The sequence below is a fragment of the Melozone crissalis genome, unplaced genomic scaffold (assembly GCF_028551555.1).
Source record: "Melozone crissalis strain CALT ecotype California unplaced genomic scaffold, PUWL_Pcris_2 ptg000105l_1, whole genome shotgun sequence".
NCBI lineage: Eukaryota > Metazoa > Chordata > Aves > Passeriformes > Passerellidae > Melozone > Melozone crissalis.
In genome coordinates, this window is record NW_026535882.1 from 4,703,788 (window position 1) to 4,729,248 (window position 25,461).

Below are 25,461 nucleotides of genomic sequence, written 5' to 3' on the forward strand. Positions count from 1 at the left end.
TTAAGGCTAGTTCTGAGACCGCAGAGTTTGTTTTCAGAAACTACATTCACTCCTCTACATTATGGTTCCTCTCCTCTACATTATGGTTCCTGGACTGTGTTGTCTGCAACACAGACAGACAGCAGGACAGAGCTCTCTTTTGCTTTTTAGTTAGTTTTTATCTAGCTGAGGCAGACAAGTTCCCTAGACTGTGGTTTTTCTTTTACCTTGGAACTGTTTAAACCTGCTCTGGACTGAAAACCCAGAAGAGCACCAGGAGCTTGCACCTGTGGCCCACCAGGCCAGTCCTGGGCTGCGGCATTTCCAGCACCAGAGGGACTGATAACAAACTGAGTGAGCTGAGCCATAATCCACCAAAAGGGCTTTCTAAATTAATCATCTCTTTTGGAGCAGCAAGATGTGTTATTGTTTAATATTGTTCATTTTTGAGGGGCTGGTGAATGCTTTGCCTGTGAAATAAAGAGTTTTTTTCCACTTTCCTCCAAGGAAATATTTTCCCAAACCAGTTGGGAGAGGAGCTGCTTGAATCTACTTTCTAGAAGAACCCCTTTAGAGGTTTTCTCCCAAATTTGCCCTAAACCAAGAAAAATACATTTTTAGGCGCCCAACGTGTGGCTCGAAAAAGTGGAAAAAACCTGTAATGATTGCATTTTGGTTTCACTTACTCTTGGGATAAAGCAGTCAGTAGCCACATTTCTTGAATTCATAACATCTCTCTGGGTGGAGGCCTTCATGTGTTTTTAGCCCTAAGGCTTTTTTAAAGTTTTAATACCTTTCTAGTCCCTAGACTTATTTTCTTATCTGAAAATAGCTCCAATATTGTCCCTAACACATAGTTTTTACAGTAGAGGGGCACGGATTAGAATCGCTATTGTGCTGAGCTCAGTAATAATAATTTATAGAGAGTTTACAAAGGTACTGGAGTCTGTTCAAGATATGTATGGTTTATGTTTTCTTCATCCTACCCTGCGTCCTAGTTCCAATAGCATGTTTTGGGGATTTATTAGTAATTACACCCAGTTTATTAGAGGAGGAGCAGGGGATGAGGCTTTTCAGCCTTTCCTTCCTCGCCTTTAAATTTGCTATGTCTTTTTTTGAGAATGTTCAGTTTCCCCTAAATGTTAAAGTGACCACCTTCCGGGTATTTAATCTGGAAGGCTTCCTCTATATGGTTCACAGTTTGTCTAGAGTAAGGGCTGAGATTTCCAGAGGAGCTGATTAGACCGCTGACCGAGAAGTAGACTCAGGCATGGAAAATTCTGAGTAGTGTGGAGAATAACTGAGAATGGGCAGAAGAACCCGGAAGGAATTTTCTGACCCTATAGCCTGGAAATTTCCACATGAACAAATTCAGAACCCAGCTGAATTAAAGAAATACTTAAAAGAGAAATGCAATGATGACCCTAAAGAGAAAAATATCACTGCAGTAAGCTGGACCCTGGCATATGCTTATTGCATGCTGCTAGACACTGTAGGGCAGCAGACAGTTTAGAGCAAATTTGGGGAAGAATCCCCCAAAGGAGCTCCGGTGGGAAAAGCAGATCCAATCGGCCCCTGCCCCTAACTGGTCCGGGAGGGAAAAAATACCTCCTTGGAGAAAGGTGGAAAAAAACTTGTTTATTAAACAATAAAAACAAAACAATATCAAACAATGAGACCCCTTGGCACTCTAAAAGAGATGACAAGCTGAGAAAACCCCAGGTTGAAGCTCAGCTCACTCAGTCTCTGATCATTCCCTCCGGTGCTGGAATTGTCACAGGCCAGGCGCGGCCCGGTGGGCCACAGCTGCAGCTGCCGGTGCTCTCCTGGGTTTTCAGTCCAGAGCAGTTTCAAGAGGTCCAAAGAAAAAGGAAAAAAAACCAGTCCAGGAAACTTCTCTGCCTCAGCTAGCTAAACTAACTAAAAGCAAAGGAGAGCTCTGTCCTGCTGTCTGTCCATCCGCAGACAACACAGTCCAGGAGAGGAATGTGGAGGAGGAGCGCAGTGTCTGAAAACAAACTGCGCGCTTCTTCTCTCCCCCCCTTCACTCTCTGGAACACTCTTAAAGGTGCAAAACTTATTATCCAACATAAGCAGAATGAGACGATTGGGGATAAAAGCATCATATAGTCAACCCAGGGCATTCCACCCCTTATCCCCATATCGTCTGCTTACTACTAAAACTAATATAAATTCTAACTCTACAAGTACATACATGATACATCCATTATACAGCTATACACAGACAATGGTAATAACATTCAGCAAACAGTGATATTTACACAGGTTTTATCCAACAATCAGATCTCCCTGAGGTACACATTGTGTTCTTCCATCTTTTTGCATTATCCACCATGTGCAACCTGGTCCCTGAGCAAAAACAACCCCACGAATGGGTTTGTCTGTATTTGAGGCAGGATTAATCCAAACTGTCTTCCCTAATAAACCTCTGACACGTACCACTGGGACTTTGTCTCCATCTACTCTCTGCAAAGGCTCAGATTGGGCAGGGCCCACTCGGTTAGTAGAGCCTTGGGTGTTAACTAACCAGGTGGCTTTTGCCAGATGCTGCTCCCAGTTTTTGAAAGATCCCCCACCTAATGCTTTCAATGTGGTTTTTAACAGTCCGTTGTACCTCTCCACTTTGCCTGCAGCTGGTGCGTGGTAGGGAATATGGTACACCCACTCAATGGCATGTTCCCTAGCCCAGGTGTTGATAAGGTTGTTCTTGAAATGAGTCCCGTTGTCTGACTCAATCCTCTCAGGGGTACCATGTCTCCACAGAACTTGCTTTTCAAGGCCCAGGATGGTGTTCCGTGCTGTAGCATGAGACACAGGGTAGGTTTCCAACCATCCAGTGGTGGCCTCCACCATGGTCAGCACGTAGCGCTTGCCCTGGCGTATCTGGGGCAGTGTGATGTAGTCAATCTGCCAGGCCTCCCCATACTTGTACTTGGACCACCGCCCACCACACCACAGGGGCTTCACTCGTTTGGCCTGCTTGATGGCAGCACACGTCTCACAGTCATGGATAACCTGAGAAATACTGTCCATGGTTAAATCCACCCCTCGGTCTCGTGCCCACTTATAGGTGGCATCCCTGCCCTGATGGCCTGAGGCATCATGGGCCCATCGAGCTAGGAATAACTCTCCCTTATGTTCCCAATCTAGGTCTGTTTTGGACACCCCTATCTTTGCAGCCTGGTCTACTTGCTCATTGTTTTGGTGCTCCTCATTAGCTCTACTCTTGGGTACATGGGCATCGACATGGCGGACCTTCACAGGCAGTTTCCCTACCCTGGTAGCAATGTCTTTCGACTCTTCAGCAGCCCAAATTGGTTTTCCTCTACGCTGCCAGTTAGCCTCTTTCCACCTCTCCAGCCATCCCCTCAGAGCATTGGCTACCATCCATGAATCAGTGTAGAGGTAGAGCTTTGGCCACTTCTCTCTCTCAGCAATGTCCAGGGCCAGTTGAACAGCTTTGAATTCAGCAAGTTGGCTTGATCCACCTTCTCCTTCAGTGGCCTCTGCCACCTGTTGTGTGGGGCTCCATACAGCTGCTTTCCACTTCCGGTTCATTCCCACCATGCGGCAAGAACCATCAGTAAAGAGAGCGTATCGTGTATCTTCTGCTGGCAGTTGGTTGTATGGTGGAGCTTCTTCAGCCCGTGTCACTTCTTGTTCCCCTTCATCAGCGAGACAAAAGTTTTCACCTTCCAGCCAGTTTGTAATTATTTCCAGAATCTCAGGGCGATTCAGTTTTCCAATACGGGTGCGCTGTGTGACAACAGCAATCCACTTGCTCCATGTAGCACTGGTGGCATGGTGCGTAGAGGGAACTTTCGCTTTGAACATCCACCCCAATACTGGTAGTCGGGGTGCCAGGAGGAGTTGTGCTTCAGTGCCTATTACCTCTGAGGCAGCCTGGACTCCTTCATAGGCAGCCAAGATTTCTTTCTCTGTTGGAGTATAGTTGGCTTCAGACCCTCTGTAGCTACGACTCCAAAATCCCAGTGGTCGGCCTCGAGTCTCCCCAGGCACCTTCTGCCAAAGGCTCCAGGACAAGCCATGGTTCCCGGCTGCAGAGTAGAGCACATTCTTCACCTCTGGTCCTGTCCTGACTGGGCCAAGGGCTACTGCATGAGCAATCTCCTGCTTGATCTGTGCAAAGGCTTGTTGCTGCTCAGGGCCCCAGTGGAAATTGTTCTTCTTACGGGTGACCAGGTAGAGAGGGCTCACGATCTGACTGTATTTGGGAATATGCATCCTCCATAAACCTATGGCGCCTAGGAAAGCTTGTGTTTCTCTCTTGCTGGATGGTGGAGACATTGCTGTGATCTTGTTGATGACGTCAGTGGGAATCTGATGCCATCCGTCTTGCCACTTCTCTCCCAGAAACTGGATCTCTTGAGCAGGTCCCTTGACTTTGCTCTTCTTGATGGCGAAGCCAGCTTTTAGGAGAATCTGGATGATTTTCTCCCCTTTCTCAAACACCTCTGCTGCTGTCTTCCCCCACACAATGATGTCATCAATATATTGCAGGTGTTCTGGAACCTCACCCTTTTCCAGTGCAGCCTGGATCAGTCCATGGCAGATGGTGGGGCTGTGCTTCCACCCCTGGGGCAGTCGGTTCCAGGTGTACTGCATGCCTCTCCAGGTGAAAGCAAACTGAGGCCTGCATTCTGCTGCCAGAGGAATGGAGAAAAATGCATTGGCAATGTCTATAGTGGCATACCACCTTGCTGCCGTGGATTCCAGCTCGTACTGGAGTTCCAGCATGTCCGGCACAGCAGCGCTCAGTGGTGGAGTCACTTCATTCAATGCACGATAGTCCGCTGTCAATCTCCATTCTCCTTCAGATTTACGCACAGGCCAAATGGGACTGTTGAAGGGTGAGTGGGTCTTGCTGACCGCCCCTTGGCTCTCCAGCTCACGGATCATTTTGTGGATGGGGATCACAGCATCTCGATTCGTTTGGTACTGCCGCCGGTGCACTGTTTAGGTGGCAATTGGCACTCGTTGCTCTTCTACCTTCAGTAGACCTACTGCAGATGGGTTTTCTGACAGTCCAGGCAAGTTGTTCAACTGCTTGACACCCTCTGTCTCTACAGCAGCTATTCCAAATGTCCATCTGAGTCCCTTTGGGTCTTTGAAATGCCCACTTCGAAAGAAGTCTATGCCCAAAATACATGGGGCCTCTGAGCCAGTCACAATAGAGTGTTTCTTCCACTCATTTCCAGTCAGGCTCACATCAGCTGCCACCAAAGTAAAATCCTGTGATCCCCGTGTTGCACCAGCAATAGAAACAGACTCTGTCCCCACATGTCTCGATGGGATTAATGTGCATTGTGCACCAGTGTCAACCAAAGCTTTGTATTCTTGTGGTTCAGATGTGCCAGGCCAACGTATCCACACAGTCCAAAAAACACGGTTTTCCCCAGCCTCTACCTGGCTAGAGGCAGGGCCCCTCTAAGCCTGGTTATCCTTCTTTCCCTGGGCATATATCTTGAAGATTCCTTCAAGGGGATAAAAAATATTGTCATTATCATCATATGTTACAGTTCGGTTACTGGCCACTGGAGCTGCTTCCCTTTTGGAACTTCCTCTCTGATTCTTCAGTTCATGCACCCGTTGTGCCAGAGCAGCGGTAGGTTTTCTATGCCATCTCCCCATGTCTTCTCCACAATCACGCAGGTAGAACCACAGCTCAGCTCGTGGGATGTACCTTCTCTCGCCAGCTGCGGAAAGTCTGCGTTGGGTACCAGAACCTCTGATCTTTACTGCCGAGATTTGGAGAAAGCCCTCTTTAATCTCCTCCCTCAGTTTCTTGTGACCCTCCTCCATGTTGTCTTCTAATTTTTGCAGACGTTCTTTCCACCGCTGCAATTCTGGCATGTGTTGGGCCATTGACAGTGTCTGCATATGCTCGAAGCTTCTTTGCCATATCCAGCACAGTCTCCTCACCATCATCCCGCTTCATTATTGCTAAAGCAGAAGCGTATTCTCGTTGCCCAAGTCGTACAAGTTTTCTCCACATCACAGATGTGCATGGTACCAAGTCTGGATTTACAGTGTTTCCATCATTTGAGAAGACAATCTCAGCCACTGCCATTTCCCTCAAGCGTTGAATCCCTTGTTCTATGGTTTTCCACTGGGTTTGCTGCATATAGAGATCGTCTGCACACAGGTATCTTTGTGCAACACTTCTTAGGACCCGTTCCCAGAGGCTGTGAGGTTAGCCCCACTTATCATTCCTTGGTCTATGACAGGATCCTGTGACAGGGATCCCAAATGTCTCACTTCACTGCCGTCCAGAATTGTAGCCTCGCCTGCAGCATCCCAGAGACGGACCAGCCAACTAATTATGGATTCATCAGACCTTCGAGTGTAATCCTTCCGTAGGCCACGAAGGTCCTTCAGGGAATAAGACTCAATATTTGCGTCTCATCTTGCACCTGCTGCTTTGACTCCTGATTTTATGTCAGGAGGCATTGAGGTTCTTTCTCCTTTCACCATCATCATCCACTGGTTGATTAGTTTTTTCCGTGCATTTCCCACTTCTAGTGCTGGTAGCAACAGCCATGGGTTTAGATGCTGGCTTAGGCTCACTGTCTGGTTTGGCTGCTGGCTTTGAGCCTGGGCGGTTGGCTACAGCTTGAGTGACTGGGATAGCTGATTTATCTCCCTGACCCCTGCCTCTGTCTGCTGCCCTACACTATCTAACAAAGTGTGATAAGCATAGGCCAGGGCCCAGCTTATTGCAATTAGCCTTTTCTCCTTAGAATCATCATGGCACTTCTCTTTTAGGTATTTCCCCACTTCTGTTGCTTTCTGAATTTGTTCCTGTGGAAAATCCCAGTCTACCGGATCAGAAAATTCCTTCAGGGTTTGGCCTATATTTTCCCATTGTCCACACCACTCAGGATTTTTCACGCCTGCATCTGCTTCTGGGTCAGGGGTCTCACCAGCTCCTCTGGATATCTCAGCCCTCATTCTAGAGAAGCTGCAGACCATATAGAGGAAGCTTACCAGATTAAATACCAGAAAGATGGTCTCTTTAGCATTCAGCGGAAACTGAACATTCTCAAAAAGTGACATAACCGATCCAAAGGAGAAGAGGGAAAGGGAAGGCTGGAAAGTCTCATTCGTGGCTCCTCCTCTAACAGACTGAGTGTAATTACTAATAAATTCCCAAAGCATACTACTGGAATTGGGATGCAGGGTAGGATGAAGAAACCATAAAACATACATATTGTAAACAGAGGCCAGTATCTTTGTAAACGCTTTATAAATCATTATCACCAAGGCCAGCTCAACAGCTACTCCAATCCGTACCCCACTACCGTAAAAATTACTTCTTAAGTACAATAATTCTAGTGACCAGAAAGGTATCGAAACCTCAAAAAGGTCTAGAGCCCAGAGCCACACGGAGGCTTTCACAACCAGAGACATCAGGGGTTCAAGCAGCATGGCTACTAACTGCTTTAACAACAACAAACACACAATTAATAGAGCTTTTTTCGACCTTTTCCAGCCGTGCGTTGGGCGCCAATCCATGTGTTTGTCCAGGTTTAGAGGAAATTTGGGGAAGAATCCCCCAAAGGAGCTCCGGTGGGAAAAGCAGATCCAATCGGCCCCACCCCCTAACTGGTCCGGGAGGGAAAAAATACCTCCTTGGAGAAAGGTGGAAAAAAACTTGTTTATTAAACAATAAAACCAACACACTATCAAACAATGAGACCCCTTGGCACTCTAAAAGAGATGACTAACTGAGAAAACCCCAGGTTGAAGCTCAGCTCACTCAGTCTCTGATCAGTCCCTCCGGTGCTGGAATTGTCGCAGGCCAGGTGCAGCCCGGTGGGCCACAGCTGCAGCTGCCGGTGCTCTCCTGGGTTTTCAATCCAGAGCAGTTTCAAGAGGTCCAAAGGAAAAGGAAAAAAAACCAGTCCAGGGAACTTCTTTGCCTCAGCTAGCTAAACTAACTAAAAGCAAAGGAGAGCTCTGTCCTGCTGTCTGTCCATCCGCAGACAACACAGTCCAGGAGAGGAATGTGGAGGAGGAGCGCAGTGTCTGAAAACAAACTGTGCGCTTCTTCTCTCCCCCTCTTCACTCTCTGGAACACTCTTAAAGGTACAAAACTTATTATTCAACATAAACAGAATGAGATGATTGCGGATAAAAGCATCATATAGTCAACCCAGGACACAGAGGCAGAGGGGACAGGAGATAAATTAGCAGCTACCCCAGTCACTCAGGCTGCAACCATCACCCCAGCTACTCATGTTGTAACTTAACCAGACAGTGAGCCTAAGCCTGTAGCTAAACCAATCAGTTACCCTAAGCCTGCAGCTAAACCAGACAGTAAGCCTAAGCCACTGGCAGTTACAGTGGGAAAGAAACACACAAACAAAACTGATCAGACAGCGATAGACAATGATGATCCAGGGGAAAGACACTCAATGTCAATTCCTGACACAAAATTCAGAGTCAAAACAACTGACACAAAATCAGAAGTCACTACTGAGTCCTTTTTCCTGGAAGAACCTTCATGGTCTACAAAAAGATTACACTTGACAACCTGATAAATCTACATCTAGCTAGGTAGTCCTTTTTAAGGACACTATAGGTGAGGCTACAATTCTAGACAGTACTAAAGAGAAGCATTTGAGGTCCCTGTCACATGATCTGGTTACTGACCAAAGAATGATGAGGGGAGCTAACCCTCACAGTCTCTGGGCACGGGTCCTGGGAAGTGTAGCACAAAGATACCTGTGGGCAGACGATCTCTATATGCAGCAAACTCAGTGGAAGACCATAAAATAAGAAATTCAGTGTTTGAGAGAAATGGGAGTGGCAGAGATTGTCTTCTCAGATAAACTAAACACTATAAATCCAGACTTAGTACCATGTACATCCATGATGTAGCAAAAATTTCTACAACTTAGGCCACAAGAATACACTTCTGGTTTAGCAATAATGAAGTGAGATTACAAGAAAGGAACCATGCTTGATATGGTGAAGAAGCTCCAAGCACATGCAGATGCTGTGCACAGCCCAACACTTGCAAGAATTGCAGCTTTAAAACCACATATGCAAAAATTAGAAGATAAGATAGAAGACAACCACAGGAAACTCAGAGGGGAGATTAAAGAGGACCTTCTCTAAATCTCAGCAGCAGAGATCAGAAGTTCTAGTACCAAATGCAGACGTCTCCCAGATAGGGAGAGACGGTACACCTCATGAGCTAAGCTGTATTTCTTCCTGCCTGATTGTAGAAAAAACATGAGGAGATAAGACAGAAAATCTACTGCTGCTGTAGCCCAACAGGTGCTTAAATTAAAAGGCAGCAAAACTCAGAAAAGAAGTTCCATCAAAAAGGAAGCAGCTCCAGTTGCCCATAGCCAAACTACCAGGTATGATGATGATGACAACATGTCTGATCCCCTTGAAGGAAGCTCCAAGACATTTGCCCTGGGAAAGAAGGATAACCAAGCTTAGAAGGGCCCTGCCTCTAGCCAGGTAGAGGTTAAGGAAAATCGTGTTTTTTGGACTGTGTAGATTGGTTGGCCTGGCACATGAGAACCAGAAAAATATGAGGCCTTAGTCAACACTAGTGCATAGTGCACATTAATCTCATCAAAACATGTGGGGGCAGAATCTGTTTCTATTGTTAGCATGTCAGGGAGATCACAGGATTTTACTTTAGTAGAAGCCAATGTGAGCCTGACTAAAAATGAGTAAAAAAACCACCCTATTGTCACTAGCCCAGAGGCCCCATGCATTTTGGGCATAGACTTCCTCTGAAGTGAGTATTTCAAAGACACAAAGGGACTCAAGTAGGCATTTAAAATAGTGGCTGTAGAGACAGAGGGGATCAAACAATAAACATCTTACCTAAAGTATCAAAGAACCCATCTGCAGTAAGACTTCTAAAAGAAGAGCAACAAGTACCAATTGCCACCTTGATAGTGCACCACTGACAGTATAGAATAACTCAAGATGCTGTGATTCCCATCCATAAGATGATCCATGAGCTAGAGAGCCAAGAGGTAGCCAGCAAAACCCACTCACCCTTCAACAACCCCATTTAGCCTGTGCACAAATCTAAAGGAGAATAGAGATTAACTGTAGATTATCGTGCCTTAAATGAAGTGACTCCACCATTGAGCACTGCTATGCCAGACATATTAGAGCTCCAGTATGAGCTAGAGTCCAAGGCGAGCAAAATAGTACACCACTATTGACACTGCCAATGCATTTTTCTCCATTCCTTTAGCAGCAGAAGGCAGGTCTCAGTTTGCCTTCATGCAGAGGGGAGTACAGTACAGTTAGAACTGATTGCCCCAAGAATAGAAGCACAGTCCTACAATCTGCCATAGGCTATTGCAGTCTTTGCTCACTGTGATCCCTAGTTTGGCTTGGCCGTGGAAAACTGGCAAAATAAATGAGGAACGGGTATGATGGTCTTGCCCAAAAAATAAAAACTTTAATAACAAAATAACAAAGCTGAAAAGCTGCAGAGTTCAGGGGCAAGATCCGAACGCAACAAGGTATAGGGGTCTTCTGAGGGCAAGGGTCCAATCATGAACGCAAACTCAGAACATGACTTTGTATGTAACAGGTTCCGAACCAACTGAGAACAAGAACAAGAAACCTGACCAAATATAGGATAGTTCTATTAGCATATTGACTCCCATGACCCCTCTCTTCTCACCATGACCTGACTAGGTGTGCCTTTTTCAGTATCTTGTTTCCCATGGTCAAAGGTTGATGCCTCCTGTATATGTTATTGAGGCCAAACCACCACTCATTCCAGCCAGACCTGTTTCCACATCTCTCCCTCTCTTTAGAAAAATTTTCGGTAATGATTTCTGAAAACTCTTAAGAGGCAACTTATAAAACAGGGTAACAACATAAACACAATAGCAACTACAAAAATCACTAAACCTGGTTTGATTAAAGCCCTACCACATAAGTTCTATTTTTTTAATAGTCCATTGAGCCAGTCTTCGTCATCTTCTACTTGCAGTTTTTTGACTCTCTCTGTGAGAATTTGGATGCTTTTGTGTATGGATTTGTTGTGATCTGAAAGATTCGTGCAGCACATGCCCTCGAAGTCCTTGCAACCATGTACTTTTGCTAACAGCAGTAAGTCAATTGCAGCTCTGTTTTGCAGGGTAGCATGTCTGATACTTTCAAGGTCTGTCAATAGCTCACTTAGTACCTGTCCTGGCTTGAGAGGAAGTGAGTTTTTTGGGATGCTGTGGTCAAACCAATAGGTGCTTAGATTTGAATATTGGCACCTGGTGTGGCCACTGAGGACATGGATACACCTCTGAGAACACAGGGGGGTTAAAAGCAGAGAACTCCCAGGGGGAAGCTCTCTTGGTTCAGGTGGGTAAAAGAGGTCAGATCTCCCCTGCCCAGCTGTGGGCTGGGCAGGGGAGGGGAATCCATGCAGATGGGTGAAGTAGGCCGGGCCTTGGACAGAGAAGGGAGGTGAAGGCCCCTGCAGGATGGAAGGGGGGGGGGGGGGGTTGGCAAGAAGATGCCCAGCAGGGCAGCGTGGGAGTTCTGGACCAGCAGAGCCTGAGATTTTTAACCCTTGTAACCCTTTTCTTGGATGATGGAGACCTTACAAATGCTGATCCTCCTGCAGCTGAATGAGAGGAGAGATAGGGATGAATAGCAGGAAATGGGCAAGTGTGATGTCTGAGAGAAGTTGAGAAGAATTCTAGGTGGCAGGAGATGATGGAGTGACCTTTGGCTGGACTTTTCTTGTGTAGCCATGGACAGAACCATTTTTCCTGTGACACAGAGACTGCATTTAGGGGGGAGGCAATGGATTGGAGCCAAGAGAGTTCAGTGTTGTTATGTGAAGGAGTGCGTGAACAGAGACAATGGATGAGGAGGGTGGTTGGTGCCCTCGATCTTCAATGAAGGAGAAGATCTCTGTTCTTGAGATCCCTTGGCCCCAGGGGGTGAAATTTGGGGGAGACAGGTGTCCCAAAAGTGAGACACTGTGCTCTTTTTTGGAACTGGGCAAAGCATCCTTACAAGGAAAACCCTAGAAGCAGCTCTGGTCCATGTGAGAGCACTGGACATGGAAAGAAGATGTCACGATGGCAGATGTTCTCTGGGCGGTGCCACGTGTGACATGGAAACACATGAGGTTTCAACTGTGTTTCTAGGGGAAGCCTATAGCACAACAGGGAATCCTCTGTTGTTGATGAACTGAGAATTGATTATCTGAAGGGTGGTGATGGACTGAGAGTTGATGATCTGAGGGATGGTAACTGAATTGAGAATCCAAGGTTTTGTCTAAGTGTGATGTATTTGGAATTTGGTGAGGGAAGGAGGAATGTTTGGAAGATTTTCATCCTGAGTTCTGTGTATTTCTTTTATATATTGTAAGTGGTATGGCTGGTGCACAATGTGGCCTAAGTTATTCAGATACATTGCTACAGGCAATCTATGATATTGGCTGAGTAGGCAAACCAATGCTACATCTCGGGTACTGTCATGGTTTGACACTGGCACAATGTCAGTGCCCCCATGAAAATACATTTTCCCTGGTGTCTACTGTGAGATGTGACCAGGAATAGAGCAAAGCAGGCTCAAGCTTAGGAATAAAAGGAATAAAAGGAAAAAGAAACTTTATTAACTTACAATATGCAACGGGGAAGAAGGTAAGGGAGTAGAAGTCTATTTTTAGGCTGATGGGGATTTTGAAGTTTATAATGAATTTTCATTCTCAGAAGGAGGTGAGGCTTTCTGTTCTGGAGTGGATGTAGATTGTTATTGGGATTAGGCTGATTAAGAAGGAGGTTTTGACTGTGTTTGTAATTGTGTTGGGGGTGTTCTTGAGATTGTTGGACAGAAGTGGAAATAGGATTGGGGTTGAGAGGGTTACTAGGGTTAAGAGTATGAATGTGTTTAGGCCTAGTCAGAGGTCCATTACTTTCACTTGGACTGGCACCAAGATGAGTGGCTCCTAAGATCATTGGATTACTATTATCCTTTGAAAGTAAGGAGACTGAGGTTTTATACTCAGATACAAGAGTTAGCAGTTCTCGCTGGTTTTACCTCTCCTCGGCAGGTAAGAAGGGTTTAACTTCTATTTTTAGAGTCGCGGTCTAATGTTTTGGTTGAAACTATACTTGCATATGGGGATACCAGAGATTAGTTCAGGTTTAAGGATTAGAAGCATTATGGGGATTATATGTAGGGCTATGAGATGTTCTCGTGTGGAGGAGTTTTGGACTGATGTAATATGGGATGGGAGAGTGCCTCGTTGTGTCATTATGAGCATGTATAGGGTGTATGAGGCGGTAAGTAGGATTGCAGCTCCTGTTAGGATAATTGTGAAGGCGGATCAGTTGAAAAGTGCAATTACAATAGTTAGTTCTGCTATGAGGTTTGTTGTTGGAGGGAGGGCCATGTTTGTTAGGTTGCCTAGGAGTCATCAGGTGGTTGAGTGGTAGAAGGGGTTGAAGGCTTCATGTAAGTAGGAGGATTTGGCTGTGGGTTCGTTCATAGTTGGTGCTGGCTAAGCAGAATAGTATTGAGGAGGTTAAGCCATGTGAGATTATTAGAATTATTGCCCCTAAGAATGCTCATTGTGTTTGGATTATGGTTGCAGCTACGACTAGTCCTATGTGGCTGACGGATGAGTAGGCGATTACTGATTTTAGGTCAATTTGGCGCAGGCAGATGGCACTGGTTATTAGTGCTCCTCATAGGGCTAGGGTGGTAAAGGGGTAGTGTAGGTTGTTTGATGTGAGGTTTACTAGGACTGTGATTTGTATAATACCATAAGCTCCAAGTTTTAGAAGCAGGGCTGCTAGCAGCATGGAGCCAGCAATGGGGGCTTCTACATGGGCTTTAGGCAGTCATAGGTGTAGGCCGTATAGGGGGGCTTTGACTATGAAGGCTAGAAGAAGGGCTAGGCTCGTGGCTAGGCCTGATCAAGAAGAGTTTAATGTAGGGTGTGAAAGTTTGAGCATTGGGAAGTATAGTGTACCGATCTGATTGTGCAGGTGGAGGATGGCAATTAGTAGTGGGAGTGAGCTGGCGAGTGTGTAGAATAGGAGGTAAATGCCAGTGTTTAGGTGTTCTGGCTGGTTCCCTTATCGTATTATGAGGATGAGGGTGGGGATTAGGGTGGCTTCAAATGCGATATAGAAGAACATTAGTTCTGAGGCCGAGAAGGCTAGAAGGATGAATAGTTGAGCTAGGATTACTGTTGTGGCAAAGATTCGCTTGCGGTTGATGGGTTCTTGTTCTAGGTGGTTTTGGCTCTCTATGATTATGAGGGGGAGGAGTCAGCCTGAAAGGATTAGCAGGGGGGAGGAGATTTGGTCAATGAATGTTCAGGAGGTTAGGCTTTTGTTTGGGTAATATGTTGGTGTGAGTCATTGGAGGCTGACGGTGGTGATTAGTAGGCTGTATAATGTGATGTTAGTTCATAGGTGTTTGCGTGAGGAGAGGAGGGTTAAGGGGAGGAGTATTGCAGTTGGGGTGATGATTTTTAGCATTGTAGGAGGTTGAAGTTGTGTAGGTGATCAGAGTCGTGGGTTCAGGTGGAGGCTACTTGTAGGGCCAGCCCTGAGCCTGCTGCACAGGCGGCGAATGTTAGGATAGGTAGGATGGTACAGGCTGATGACTGTACTTGGATAGGTCAAATGGCTAGGGCAATGTACATGGACAGTATTATGCTTTCCAAACATAGTAGGGCTGAGATTAGGTGGGTTTGGTGGAAGGCTAGGCCTAGGCTGCTTAGGGTGAAGGCTGAGTAGAAGCTTAGGTGGAGCTAGGACATAAAGAAAGTTATACCGCTTGTAATTCTTATCAGAGCCCTCTGGAATGCATCAAGGTTACTAAGACATAAATTGTGCTAAAATAAGAAACAAGAAGCTGAGAAACAATACCAAGACCACAAGAACTAGATAACAGAGGGCTGTGAACCATCTGGACTGTAACCAATCACATTTTCTGAGAAGTGCGTGCAGAATGCATGGACAAGACAAAGGCACCAATGAAGAAACATGTGACTAGAGTGTGCAGTAGTGTTAGAATCTATAAATAAGTTCATAATGTAAACAATAAACTGCTTCTGCTTAATCATATTGGTTAGTCATACAGGAGTCCTGTCTCCTGCAATTGCCCAACAGTTTTAAAGCTTTTGCCGCAGCAACTCCAGGTGCCAATACTGAGGCTGCTGTTCTTTTCCCTTTGCTCCAAAAGTTAATTTTGTCTTTGCAATCTGATTCAAATTGATGGATAAATCTCTTACACCTGTCGTTTTGGTCACAAATTAAGGCAATCTCAGATGCTAGCACAGTAAGTCTCCCCAGACTATGTGGTCTGCCCTAAATGCAAGATGGAATGGCAAACCATGCTCTGTCTCCACAAATGAGAAACATCCCAGATGGTAACTGTAATGGGGAATCACTGGACCAGGAAAAGATGGGTGAGGTATAGCTACACCGAGTACTTTCATTTTTATAGACCAGATGATGTGGGGAAACATCCCACCATGTATTTGGTTGCTTTCTTATGCCTGGGCATCAATGATACTTCGCATTAATTCAGGAGTCTTTTTAATATAATGAAATTTAACACAAAAATCCATTTTTACAGAGCCCCGAATTTCCAATTCTTGGTGTTCTAGTGGTGCACGCAGTAGTTTCCAGGCTCAGTAATCCCAGTCATCAACGGGATTGTGAATCCATTCGTTGCAGGGATGCAATACACAGATGACATCCTTTGTTAGCAGCCACAAATCATTTGGTATCCCAACTAAACATGTGGAAAAGGGGTTATCAGGAGTGGCTACTGACAGACACAGGGTTTCCTGCTTGGTGATGTTAGCTAACGTAACCCAGATATTTTTCTTTGGCTGCGGGACTTCCCAGGTCTTAGCGAGGAGCATGGCATTGATCAGGATGGGTATAGCGAGCAGGAGTCCTTTATGAGTCATGTCTGGTGGAATAACCTGCAGATAAAACTTAAAAATAATAGTGCTTAAGGAGTTAAGAAAACAGTGGCATTAGTCAGCAATGGGTAGGAGGTGAGGGATGGATATTCGCAAGCCTCAAAGTCTCTTTTCTGTAGGTTCCTCCTGGGGTTTCTCCTGTAGAGCTTCTTGGTGATCTTGTACAAGCTGCTGGTATGGCTTGATGTTCTTTGCTGGAACCCACTGAGGTCATTTACCTGTAGAAACACAAGCATACCCTTTCTTCCAAGTAATTAGAGGAAAGGGTCCTATAATTTGGCCTGCTTCAAGATCTTTAATCAACACTGGGGGCCTCTCTTTTAATTGTGCCTGCATTGTATTAGAAAAATGCCTGATAATTGGGGGATTTGGCTCCATAAAGGAATTATTAAAAAATTTAAATGCAGATGTGGCCTTAGCAAGCCTTTCTACTGTGGATAGTGTTTCTATTCCTCCTTTTTGTTGTTCTAGCAGGCGTTTAAGAGACCCATGTGTCCTTTCAATAATTGATTGGCCTGTGAGAGAGTGTGGAATGCCTGTGATATATTTGATTCCCCACAGATTTAAAAATTGCTGTTTTCTGGGAGATATAGGCTGGCCCATTATTTGTTTTTACTTCTTGTGGGATGCCTAGAGTTGAAAATGCTTGTAGGAAATTGTGGGAACCCAGGAAATTCCTCTAGCTGCCCTGGAGAGCTAGAGACCCTGTCAGGGGGCTCAGAGACCTTGGCACAGAGCCTAAGACCCCTGTGCCTTTGATTTAGCCCTTGGAAAAAAAAATTACCAACCTTTATATGAAAGATTACAAGCCACGAAAGTTTAAGTAGAATGATAGTGAATTTATCACAGGGTGAAAAAGTAGATTTTGGGGTTTTTAGAATGGGGGTTCAGGGGGCAAGATGGAGGAATCTGGGCGTGTCCAGCCTTTCTCCTTCTTCTTCTTGGCCTCCATCTTCTGCTGTGATGTTGGCACTTTTAGATTGGTTTAGAGTAGAAGCTCACTGTCTGACATAGATGATAGGTATTGGAAAGTAATTGTAAATATTGTATACATAGTTTTTAGTTTAAAGACATAACACTGACCCAGGGGCAGGCAGTGTGCCTCGGACTGTCTTGCTGAGCGGACCTCAGCTAGACAGGAGAAAAAATTTTATAGATAAGGAACAATAAACAACCTTGAGACTGAGAACTGAAGAGCTCTGACTTCTTCGAGCGCTGGGCTGGGAAAAGAGACTTGTATGTATCTCAGGGTCACTCTGACCAGCAGAGATTCCAAGAGGAAATGTTTAATAGCATCTTTTGCCATTTCACCTAAGTAAGCAGAGGCAAAGATTGCTCCTGAGAAAGTGTCTATGGAAACATGCATATATTTAAAGCGACCAAAAGATGCATAATCGGTAACATTGCTCTGCCAAATTTGCAAACTGTGAAGCCCTCTAGGATTTAGTCCTGCCCCAATAGACGGCAGAGAATATTTTTGGCAGTCAGGGCATGTAGTGACAATGGCTCTAGCTTGGTCCTTGGTGATATTAAACATGCATGCATGGCTGAGTCATGCTTGCTTGAAAATGTTTGGAAGGGTAGTTTGTATGGCCATGGCCAAGGTATCAGCTTGTCTATTACCTTCTGCTAGGAATCCTGTCAAAGAAGTGTGAGAACGAATGTGCATGACAAAATAGGAGTGCTGTCTCTGAGAAAGAATAAAAATTAAAGTTTTAAGCAAAGAGTACAGCTTGTTGCAGTAAGGTAGAAAAATTATATAAAAGACCTTATAAAATCAAGTCTGCTCTCCTAAAATCAGTGGCTAGCCTTGTCAAGCTAGCACTTTGCAAGTTCCCATGTAAGAGCAATCCTGGTGTGAGCAGTTCATTAACATAACAATCTATTCTTGGGTGAAAAAACAACTAGCCACCTGTATAAACTAAACTGTTTTTACACCATTAGAGAGAAAAATGAAAACTATCTCTCACAAACAACCTTTTCTGCATGTACACACCAGGGGTTTGAGCGACCAATCAATACAGAATAACAACTTGCTATAAACCAATAAATAATTGGCAAGAAAGCTGCAAATCAATTGGAGTCACACACGAGGTCTGTTAAATTATTTTTAAAAGAATTACGTGAATAAAGAATAAGCTTTTTCCACCATGAAGACAATTAAGTCCACATGATTTATTCCCAGAATAACTGATCATTAGAAACTGTTTTTAAGGATGAATTTTCAGCTCTCTCAATGATACCTGCAACGTGAGCAGAATCAGTTACCAAAATAAAAGGGCATGTAAACTTAGAAGAAGCTCTAACAATTGCAGCTAATTTAACTATTTGGGGTGAACCTTCTACTGTTTCAATGTCAGATTCCCAATCATGTGTTACAGGGTTTTGCCAGGTTATAACCAATTTATGGGACCATCCTGCTCCAACGGTAAAGATTGCTAGAGCATTAAGGGGTACAACACTTTTTTAAAGTTTAGGAATTAAGCTAAGGGAGGAATGCAACAGCCTATGTTTAGGGTAATGAATTGAAATTTGCCCAGTAAAATTTTCGAGTGCAATTTGCAAGCATACTGATTGTTGCAATATCCAATCTAAATATACAGTACTTGTAGGTAAGAATAGAGTAGAGAAATCTTTCCCTGCAAGAGAAAATAAATGTGATCTGGCACTTATAACAAGCTGAGCCATCATCTCTGGCTTTGTTGTTATGGTTTTACCAGGCTGGTGGGATAGGAAAACCTATTCTCAAATTAACAAAGGATCAGATGCTTCAGGGTCCCATTGAAAAATTAAGGTATAGGGTTGGAGTCCTTTTCCCAAAATGGCTAGCAGGAATGGTAAGTTTGGATTTATTCTGTGTGGCTGATGAGTTTGAATAGCATGGGATACCTTATCTAAGGCATCTCTTGCTTTGTCAGTTAGCTGCCTTGGAGAATTTAACTCAGAATCCCCCCTTAACAAAACAAACAATGGAACCAAATCTTTGTTCTCTTCCAGCAGAGACCTAATCCAATTAATGGTTCTTAACAGTTTTTTGTAAATTATGGAGTGTTTCTGTGTCCTGGTTTAGGACAAATTAGGGGAAATCTCCAAAAGGGAGTCCCCCCAAAAAACAAATCTCCAACCACCCCTCCCCCCAATACCGGGTTCGGGAAGGAATTTCTCGGAGGAGCAAAGTGGAAAACAAAACCTATTTATTGACAAGTAACAAAACACTCCCCAACACAAGAAAAGAAAAGAAAAGAAAAGAAAAGAAAAGAAAAGAAAAGAAAAGAAAAGAAAAGAAAAGAAAAGAAAAAAAGAAAAGAAACCAGGCAGTGTTGTGGAGGGCGCTGAGCTTCTCTCGCAGGCTCCGGCGATCCCGGATGTCCCAGGTCAGGTCCGGAGCCGGTCCAGTATCTTCAGGGGAGGGTAAGAAAGAGAGGACGAAAGAAAAGGAAAAAAACAGCGCAGAAAGCAGAAAGCAGCAAAGGGAAAAAAAAGGCAGCTATCAGCTAGGGCTAAGGCAGAAGCAAGCAAGCAAGCGGCAAGCAAAGCCAAACAGCCGAAAGCGAAAGTACCCCAGTCCCCCTCACTCCTCCCTCCCGGCCCCGCCGCGGCAAGACGGCCGGGGGGGGGGGAGGGGGGGGAAGAGAGAGAGAAAGAGAGAAAAAGCACAGCTGCCAGACACAACACACGATACTGGGATAAAGACTGTCACCCCACGACACTCCACCCCTTATCCCATATCGTGAACATACAATAAAAAAACTTTCATTTCACTTACACCTTTGTCACTTACGCATTCCTCTCATCTTACTTGCTCAGGCCTTTGACACTTACAGTTTCCTTCTGTCTCACATTCAACAAACAATGACATTCATATATGAGTCTCATCCCACAATCAGGTCTCCCTGAGGTACACACCGTGTTGTTCCATCTTTCTGCATTATCCAGCATGTATAACCTGGTCCTTGAGCAAAGACAATGCCACGGATGGGTTTGTCTGTACTCGAGGCAGGGTTGATCCATACTGTCTTTCCCAACAAAGCTCTGACATGGGCCACTGGGGCTTTATCTCCATCTACTATATTAAGGAGCTCAGACTGAGCAGGACCCGCTCGGTTGGTGGAACCTCGAGTGTTAACTAACCAGGTAGCCTTTGCCAAATGCTGCTCCCAGTTTTTTAAAGACCCCCCACCCAATGCTTTTAAGGTGGTTTTTAACAATCCATTATACCTTTCTACTTTCCCTGCAGCTGGTGCGTGATAGGGGATATGGTATACCCACTCGATGCCATGTTCCCTAGCCCAAGTATTAATAAGATTGTTTTTAAAATGAGTTCCATTATCCGACTCAATTCTCTCGGGAGTACCGTGCCTCCAAAGGACCTGCTTTTCAAGGCCCAAGATAGTGTTACGGGCTGTGGCATGAGACACAGGGTAGGTTTCCAACCATCCCGTGGTGGCTTCTGCCATGGTTAGTACATAGCGCTTGCCTTGGCGGGTTTGAGGCAGTGTGATGTAATCAATCTGCCAGGCCTCCCCGTATTTGTACTTAGACCACCGCCCCCCATACCAGAGGGGCTTCACCTGCTTGGCCTGCTTAATGGCAGCGCACGTCTCACAGTCACGAATAACTTGAGAGATACTGTCCATGGTTAGATCCACCCCTTGGTCTCGTGCCCACTTATAGGTGGCATCTCTACCCTGGTGGCCTGAGGCATCATGGGCCCATCGTGCCAAGAATAACTCTCCTTTATGCTCCCAGTCGAGATCTATCTTCAACTCCCCTATCTTTGCAGCCTGATGTACTTGCTGGTTGTTTTGCTGCTCTTCATTAGCTCTACTTCTGGGGACATGGGCATCTACATGCCGAACCTTCACAGGTAACTTCTCTAACCGAGTAGCGATATCTTTCCACTCTTCCGCAGCCCAAATTGGTTTTCCTCTGCGCTGCCAGTTCGCCCCTTTCCATCTCTTCAGCCATCCCCATAGAGCGTTGGCTACCATCCAAGAATCGGTATACAAATAGAGCCTTGGCCACTTCTCTCTCTCTGCAATACCTAGGGCCAGTTGAATAGCTTTGATTTCAGCAAATTGACTGGATTCACCTTCTCCTTCAGTAGCCTCTGCAACCCGTCGAGTGGGACTCCATACAGCTGCTTTCCACCTCCGTTTCATCCCTATGATGCGACAAGAACCATCAGTGAATAGAGCGTAATGTGTTTCTTCTGCTGGCACCTGATTATATGGTGGAGCTTCCTCAACCCGGGTCACTGGCTCTTGTTCCTCATCCTCGACACTAAAGCTTTCACCTTCGGGCCAATTTGTAATTATTTCCAGGATCCCAGGGCGATTTAACTTCCCAATTTGAGCGCGCTGCGTAATGAGGGCAATCCACTTACTCCAAGTAGCACTGGTGGCATGGTGGGTAGAGGGAACCTTTCCTCTGAACATCCATCCCAGCACCGGTAGTCGGGGTGCCAGAAGAAGTTGTGCCTCTGTACCAATCACCTCCGAGGCGGCTTGGACTCCTTCATAGGCAGCCAAGATTTCTTTTTCTGTTGGAGTATAGTTATCTTCAGACCCCCTGTAGCTCCGACTCCAAAATCCCAATGGTCGGCCTCGGGTCTCGCCAGGCAGCTTTTGCCAAAGGCTCCAGGACAGACCATGGCTCCCGGCTGCAGAGTAGAGCACGTTCTTCACATCTGGTCCCGTCCTGACTGGACCAAGGGCTACAGCATGAGCGATCTCCTGCTTGATCTGGACGAAAGCTTGCTGCTGCTCAGGGCCCCAATGGAAGTCGTTCTTCTTTCAGGTAACCAGATAAAGGGGTCTCACAATCTGACTATACTCAGGGATGTGAATCCTCCAGAAACCTATAGCACCTAAGAAGGCTTGTGTTTCCTTCTTATCAGTTGGTGGGGACATAGCAGTGATTTTGTTAATAACATCTGCAGGAATCTGACGCCGTCCGTCTTGCCACTTCACCCCCAAGAACTGAATTTCTCGGGCAGGTCCCTTGACTTTGCTCTTCTTAATGGCAAATCTGGCTTTCAGGAGAATATGAATGATCTTCTCTCCTTTCTTGAACACTTCTATTGCCGTGTTCCCCCAAACAATGATATCATCAATATATTGTAAATGTTCTGGAGCCTCACCCTCTTCTAATGCAGCCTGGATCAGTCCATGACAGATGGCAGGACTGTGTTTCCACCCCTGGGGCAGTCGGTTCCAGGTATACTGCATGCCTCTCCAGGTGAAAGCAAACTGAGGCCTGCATTCTGCTGCCAGAGGGATGGAGAAAAACGCATTAGCTATATCGATGGTTGCGTACCACTTTGCTGCCTTGGACTCCAGCTCGTATGGCAGTTCCAGTATGTCCGGTACAGCCGCACTCAGTGGCGGAGTCACTTCATTCAAGGCACGATAGTCTACAGTCAATCTCCATTCTCCATCAGATTTTCGCACGGGCCAGATAGGGCTGTTAAAGGGTGAGTGGGTTTTACTGACCACCCCTTGGCTCTCCAGCTCTCGGATCATCTTGTGGATGGGGATCACGGCATCTCGATTCGTCCGGTACTGCCTGCGGTGCACTGTTGAGGTGGCAATTGGTACTCGTTGCTCCTCTACTTTCAAGAGTCCTACAGCAGATGGATTCTCTGATAGTCCAGACAAGGTATTCAATTGTTTAATACCCTCTATCTCCACTGCAGCTATTCCAAAAGCCCACCTGAATCCCTTAGGATCTTTGTAATAGCCATTCCGGAGGAAGTCTATGCCCAAAATACAAGAAGCCTCTGAACCAGTCACAATCGGATGTTCCTGCCACTCCTTCCCAGTCAAGCTCACCTCAGCTTCCAACAAAGTCAATTGTTGTGATCCCCCCGTCACTCCAGCAATGGAAGCAGGTTCTGTCCCCACGTGTTCCGATGGCATTAAGGTACACTGTGATCCAGTGTCAACCAATGCTTCATAGTCTTGTGGCTCTGATGTGCCAGGCCATCTGATCCACACCTTCCAAAAAACCCGGTTTTCCCGTGCCTCTTCCTGGCTAGAGGCAGGGCCCCTCTAAGCCAGATTGTCCTTCTTTCCTTGGGCGTATGCCTTAGAAGTTCCTTCAAGGGGATCGGACATGTCATCGTCATACTCAACATCTCGGCTACGAGCAACCGGAGCTGCCCTCTTTTTGGTGATGCTTCCTCTTTTCTTCAAATCACGCACCCGTTGTGCCAAAACAGCGGTGGGTTTTCCATCCCATCTCCTCATGTCTTCTCCAGACTCACACAGAAAGACCCATAACTCAGCCCGTGGGGTGTATCTTCTCTCCCCATCAAAGGAGCGCCAGCGTTGGATACCAGGGCCTCTAATTTGCACAGCCGAGATTTGAATAAGGTCCTCCTTAATCTCTTCCAGGAGTTTCTTGTGATTCTCCTCTATTTTGTCCTCTAGTTTCTGCAGTCGGGTTTCCACTGCTGCAATTCTGGCATGAGTTGGTCCGTGCACAGCATCTGTATACGCTCAAAGCTTCTTCGCCATATCGAGCACAGTCTCATATGTATCATCCCGCTTCATTATTGCTGGGGCAGAAGCGTATTCAGGTGGCCCAAGTCGCACAAGTTTCCTCCATATTACGGGTGTGCATGGTACCAGGTCCGGATTCCTAGTTGTTATATCATCTGAGAAAATGAGCTCTGCCACCGCCATCTCTCTCAGGCGTTGGATACCCTGTTCTATGGTCTTCCACCGTGTCTGCTGTATATAGAGATCATCTGCCCATAAGTATCTTTGTGCTACACTATCCAGGACCCGTTCCCAGAGGCTGTGAGGGCTAGCCCTGCTCATCATACCTTGATCGATGACAGTATCATGTGACAGGGATCCCAAATGCCTCGCTTCAGTACCATCCAAAATCGTAACCTCCCCTGCAGCATCCCAAAGGCGGACTAACCAACTAATTATAGATTCGTCAGGTTGTCGTCTGTAATCCTTTCTTAGGCCTCTGAGGTCCTTCAGAGAAAAGGAGTCAGTATTAGCTCCAGAATCTGTGCCCCTTGATGTGGCCTCTGATTTTGGTGAAGATCCTTCTCCTGCATCATCATCATCATCTTCCACCTTTCAATCGGTCTTGTCTTTACACTTTCCACCTCTTGTATTAGCTGTGACAGCCATGGGTTGAGGCCTATTGTCGGATTCAGCTGCTAGCGTGGAGCCTGGGATGTTAGCTGCAGCCTGGGTCACTGGGATAGTAACTAACTTATCTCCCTGTTCCCTTTCTGCTATCTGCTGCTCCACAGTATCTAGCAGAGTACGGTAAACAAACGCCAAGGCCCAGCTCACTGCAGTAAGCCTTTCCTCCTTAGTATTACCATGGCACTTCTCCCTCAAATACTTTGCCACCTCGACTGGGTTCTGAATTTGATCAGATGGAAAGTCCCAGTCTATAGGATCAGAAAATTCCTTTAAAGTCTGGCCCATATCCTCCCATTTCCCACTCCAGTCAAGATTTTTCCTGCTTTGTTTTACTCCTGAATCAGGAGTCTCTCTAACCCCTCTAGAAATCTCGGCTTTCATTTTATATACACTCCAGACAGTATAGAAAAGGCTTAAAAAATTAAATGCCAGAAAGATGGTTTCTTTTAAACTCAGGGGAAATTCAACATTTCCTAATAGAGATGTCAACAATTCGGAGGAGAAGAAGGAAGACAAAAGCTGAGAAGCCCCTTCCCCTTCTTCTCCCCAAACAAACTGAGTACACAGCCATGACAGCAATCCATACATTCCTGAAACAAGGTCTTTCATAAACCTCCGACAAATCAGCACACATAAGACCAGCCCAATGACTATTCTGGTTAGTGCCCCCCGCTTACAAAGGCTACTTATTAGGGACAACACCAGAGCTATTTCTGGGTAAGGAAATAACCCTAGGGACCACAAAGGTATTAAAGCTTCAAAAACCCCAAGGGACCAGAAATACCGGCAAACTTTCACCCCAAATGACATTATGAATTACCAATATGCCCACAAAACAACCAAAACCAAAATATTATTGTTATAGGTTTTTTTTCCACTGTCTTTGGCCTCCGTTTCCCGGCCAACACACAAAAAAGGATGTCCTGGTTTAGGACAAATTAGGGGAAATCTCCAAAAGGGAGTCCCCCCAAAAACAAATCTCCAACCACCCCTCCCCCCAATACCGGGTTCGGGAAGGAATTTCTCGGAGGAGCAAAGTGGAAAACAAAACCTATTTATTGACAAGTAACAAAAGAACACTCCCCAACACAAGAAAAGAAAAGAAAAGAAAAGAAAAGAAAAGAAAAGAAACCAGGCAGTGTTGTGGAGGGCGCCGAGCTTCTCTCGCAGACTCCGGCGATCCCGGACGTCCCAGGTCAGGTCCAGAGCCGGTCCAGTATCTTCAGGGGAGGGTAAGAAAGAGAGGACGAAAGAAAAGAAAAAAAACAGCGCAGAAAGCAGAAAGCAGCAGAGGGAAAAAAAGGCAGCTAT